Source organism: Pinus tabuliformis, chromosome Q (genome assembly GCF_031772625.1).
Source record: "Pinus tabuliformis cultivar Carrire ecotype Pingquan chromosome Q, CPIR1, whole genome shotgun sequence".
NCBI classification, from domain to species: Eukaryota; Viridiplantae; Streptophyta; class Pinopsida; order Pinales; family Pinaceae; genus Pinus; species Pinus tabuliformis.
The window spans coordinates 416,471,117-416,476,189 of NC_142296.1; the positions used below are offsets into that span (position 1 = coordinate 416,471,117).

Sequence of the window (5,073 nt, forward strand, 5' to 3'; positions counted from 1 at the left end):
GCTGGTAGGTTGACCCTTATTAAATCAGTCTTGTTAGCCATTCCAGTTTACTGGGCCGCCCTAACTTGGATTCCTAAAGGCGTAATGGAGAAAATCAGAAGAATCTGTTGCAGATTCCTATGGGCAGGATCAAAGGAATCCTCGGGTTTACCCTGGGTGGCTTGGGACAAAGTGGCCAGACCAAAAGAATGGGGAGGGTGGGGGATTAAGAGACTCCCTGAGTTCAGCATTTCATTAGCAGCAAAATCAGGATGGAGGCTAATAACCATGGAAAACCTGTGGACAAGGGTGGTGAAAAGGAAGTATATAGACCCACTCCCTCTGGAAGAATGGATCCGGAGCCAAAATAAGAAGGTAAAAAATTATTCATCAATCTGGAAGGCCACGGTGGAAGCATTCTCAGTAATCGAGCAAGGTTTAGCATGGAAAGTGGGAGATGGTAGACAGATCAGGATTGGTAGAGACCCATGGGTTGGATGCAATGAAGCTTTTGCTTTATCCCCAGGGCTTCTTAGACACCTTGATACTAAAGGTATTACATCATTAAATCAGGTGGCAAGAGCTGGACAGTCTACTATCTGGGGTCAGGCTTGGAAGGATGATGAAGCTTTAGGGTTAAATGTTAGATGGAAGAACGAATGGGAGGGGTTCATCAAAGAACTACAACGATCCAATGTCAGGATAAAAGATGAACCTGATTGCTTGATGTGGGCACAAAGCAAATCCGGGGGGTATTCCCCAAAAGATGGATATTCTTTTCTAATGGGAAAGAAAGGATGGGGAGTACCGGAATGGTGGGCCAAAGATATATGGAAACTCAAAAGCCCTGCCAAGTCTAGGCTCTTTCTCTGGTGTATTTTAAAAAGGAGGGTCCCAACATGGGAAACATTACAGGCAAGGTTTTTAGCTGGGCCAGGGCGTTGCCCTTTATGCAAATCTGATGAGGAAACCATCAATCATCTTTTCACGACCTGTGTTTTCTCAAGAAAGATATGGGAGGAGGTCACTGGTTTGCTCAAGGTTAAAGCTCAGTGGGGGCATGATCCCTTGGATGCTGCTTGGAGGAAATGGTGGCAAACCTATCCGGAAGGGAATTTGAGGAACTTGCCCCTTATTTTCTGTTGGGGTGTTTGGCTTGCTAGAAACAAGAGTCTGTTCCAAGATAAGGACACACCTACTTCCGTTATTGCCACTAATATTACAGCCATATACTCTGCCTTGCCTCCACCAGAGGAAAAAACATCAAAAACAAAACAAAAACCTATCAATATTCAGGAGGGCATTCCTTGTGGGTACTTTGATGGGGCTTCCCAAAACAATAAGGCTGGAGCAGGCCTGTGTATACACATCAATTCGGAACACTCTTTAAAAGCTTCTGTTGGGTTGGGTACAGGCACAAATAACTATGCTGAACTCTCGGCCTTACGATACCTTTTATGCTGGCTCCATCATAGAAACATCAACTCTATTCAGATTTTTGGGGATTCACTAAATGTCATAAACTGGGTCAATGGAATTGCTACTTGTCAAAATCAGATTTTGAAGACAATTGTTGAAGAAATTTTTTTTCTGAAGACATACTTTAACAGGTTTTCAATATGCCAATTTCTGAAGACATACTTTAACAGGTTTTCAATATGCCATATCTACAGGGACAGGAATGAGGAAGCAGATCAGCTATCTAAGGCTGGTCTACAACAGGATCCGGGCAGCTGGGCAATAGAAGAGATCAGACAGGGGCAGTCTTACATATCAGATCAGCCTCCATATGCTCAGCCTATTTGATCACAGTTTTTAACACCATTTTTTGACAGCACACTTCTCAGATATATTACGTTGTTTTTGTTTTTGTATATAATCTCCTTTCTAGTCTTCTCATCCAGCTTATAGATTACAGCAAACAAACTTATAATTTTATTTTTGTTATATTTCCTCATGGTTTCAGACATATATTTTTGTTGTATGGGGTTGTTTTACCTTCTTTGAAGGAGACCCCAGGTTTCTTTATGTTACTATGAGTTTTGACTATGCCTCCTCCCGAGAGGGAGACTATTACAGGTTCTTAAAACAGCAGAATAGCTCCCTGATGGTTGAGCAGATTGAGAACATATGAGCCAACAGTATGGCTTATGAACAATTTGTATGTAAACTTTTTACAGTATCTTAATAAAAAGTTTAGCCTTTTTCCTCGGAAAAAAAAAAAACAAAACAAAACAAAAACAAAAACAAAAAAAAACAAAATGGCCTCAATAATGTTAATTAGAAAACTTTTGAGTTCAAAATTGAACTACTCATAATAGATTTTAATAATGGTGGATTTTTATCCGTCTTAATTAAAAGACTCGTAACAAATTGAAAAATGCATAATTTCTCAAATAAATTTCCAACCAAGAAGTTATTAGGAAAAATTGTCAATACAAAACTAGAATTGAATCCATAGTTGCAAGACAATCATACTCAAGCTTGTCTCTAAAAAAAAATACAAGAAAAGAAGGTTGTCATGTTAATTAGAAAAGTTTTAGAATCAAATCAAAAGAAAGAGTTGCCCTACATTTGGTTTGATGCTACAAATAAGAGATGAAGTAGCATCGTTATTTTGATTGATCATCCTCCCAAAATAATTGGCCATCTGCAATTGTTTCAACCATATCGCAAGGAATAATTTAGGGGACTGTAAACCATATCCATATGGCTTGTGTAGGGAAATGTAATTGAAAAGAAAAGTATATGCATTCGCCCTCAATAAATAACCAAAATATTGAACGTGTGAATTCAGAAAAGCTAATTATTCGATTCGAAAAAGAAAACTTTTACGTTTGAATTCAGAAAAGCCCACTTCCCTTTCTTTATTAGTCCCTGCCTGGGACTCTTAGCGATCGATTGTGCTTGACAGCCTATTAATCTCTTGTTTGACCAAAAAATATCGCTGTGCATCACAACTTTAACCAAAGTTTTCATATTAGAAAATAATGTAAAATTTATTATGTAATTTTTTATTGGACAACAAAGTTGGGGGTCTTATTACGGGCTTCGCAGCTTTCAAGACATTATGTTCGGGGTAAAAATAAGATATCCAAAGTTTTCGGAGATGAAAAGTTTTTGTTATCCAAAGTTTCCTCATATTGCCGAGCTAAACATTTTATCAAAAGCACAACTTAGTTTGTCCTAAGTTTTTGGTACCTGTTCTCCGTGTCCTGCATGCAGTGTCGTGCATCCTGCAAGTGCCAGCTGTTTGCATATGCAGAGGCATCCACGGTGGTCTACAAATGCCTTGTCCGGAGTCCGGAGTAAGTTCAGAGCAGAGAGTGTCGAGCAGCTAATTCTCCGGAGTAAGTTCAGAGCAGAGAGTGCGGAAAGAATATTAGATATAATCTGCGAAAATCTGGGACTGGAGAAAGGGTATCTGAAAGAAGCCATAGCAGGGGGCAATGGCGACGGCAAAGCCCCTTTCTTTGGCATAAAAATGGCTCACTACCCGCCATGCCCAAGGCCAGAACTCGTCGATGGGCTGCGCCCCCACTTGGACGCTGGCGGAGTCATTCTGCTACTGCAAGATGATGAAGTGGGTGGCCTTCAAGCTCTGAAGGACGGCACTTGGTTCGACGTCGAACCCATTCGACACGCAATCGTTATCGACATTGGCGATCAGCTGGAGGTATATAAATTGTATATATTCAAATATCAAATGTTTTTCGGTGTATATATGACTTATCTAATTACTAATGATGGGGTTTGCGCGTGAATACAATTCAGGTGATGACCAATGGGAAATGCAAGAGCATGTGGCATCGCGTGCTTTCTAAGAAGGACGCGAATCGAATGTCGGTCGCAGCGTTTTATAACCCATCGACCAATGCGGAGGTGTTTCCAGCTCCACAGCTGATCATGAAGGTGACAGAGCAGAATGGCAATGAAAATGACATTAATAATATGAATGCCCAAAGTGGCTATAGTTATCCAAAGTTCGTCTCAAAAGATTATATGAAAGTCTATGGTGAGCAGAAGTTTCTCGAGAGAGAGCCGCGATTCGAGGCTATGAGAGCACTCTGTTCCCTGAAGTAATCTTCTTGAGGAGATACTAGCTCCCAGCAATGCTTCACTTTCAACTGGTTCTGGTTATAAACTTATGTTCAATAAAGAATTAGAATTAGATTAATCTATATAGGAAATAGAGCTCTTCCCTGTGTATTTTCTTATCGAGCTCCATCGCAATATTTAGGATCTATGCATGGAACAGAATTAGGATAGGATACAGCAGGTTGGATGTTTTCCAAGTGGTTATCACTCTTTTGGAATCTCCACTCCCCAGTAAACGCGTTAAACTTTATTCGTGCAGGCTATATTCATATCGAAGGTACTTTGATGACATATCCTCTTTTAAATTGTGTAAACCGTTACGCAGACTTAATTTGAATACTTTATTGAGATGTAACTGTGCATCCATTTCTAAGCATTAAAGTTGGATTACATATTCTATTTTAACTTCTCCAACCTCTTGATTCCGCGTTAAATTGAACACTTTAGTTATTTGGAAGTGCTTTACTGTTTCTATCTCCAACCTCTTGATTCCGCGTTAAATTGAACACTTTGGTTATTTAGAAGTGCTTTACTGTTTCTTTCTCCAACCTCTTTATTCCGCGTTAAATTGAACACTTTAGTTCTTTGGAAGTGCTTCACTTTTTATTAGTGTCAAACCAACCAGAGCGTTTGTATTGTGTTGTTCTGGCAGACCACGGCAGGGACTACCGGTTGCATGCAACACTTGTTTATAGATGACTTGTCCACCACAAGGCACAAATGAGAGGTGAGAAAAACAAAATAAATTTATAAAATAGGACCAAAACTATTCAAGTGGAAAATAAAAATTATTTTAAAGGTTTGAAATCTTGGTGAATTTTTCGAGTTTTCGAGTTTTTGATAAGTAAATTTTAAAATGTTTTTTATTATTTAAATTTCTAATGATTTTATATATAAAATCTATAAATTTTGGTGGTTTTTAAGAGGCGAATTATTTTTTAGAGAGAATGGAAATCGATGATGTTTTTTTTTTTTTTTTTTAATTATGGAAAATTA

General features: G+C 38.8%; 1 pseudogene across 1 annotated transcript; it reads left to right on the forward strand.

Moving 5' to 3' along the window:
- The first annotated feature begins 3,238 nt into the window (after positions 1-3,238).
- Positions 3,239-4,551, forward strand: LOC149219963 (1-aminocyclopropane-1-carboxylate oxidase pseudogene; annotated as a pseudogene). The gene is made up of 2 exons (XR_016249608.1): positions 3,239-3,655; positions 3,754-4,551. The product of XR_016249608.1 is annotated as a 1-aminocyclopropane-1-carboxylate oxidase pseudogene (transcript).
- Positions 4,552-5,073: the final 522 nt, after the last annotated feature.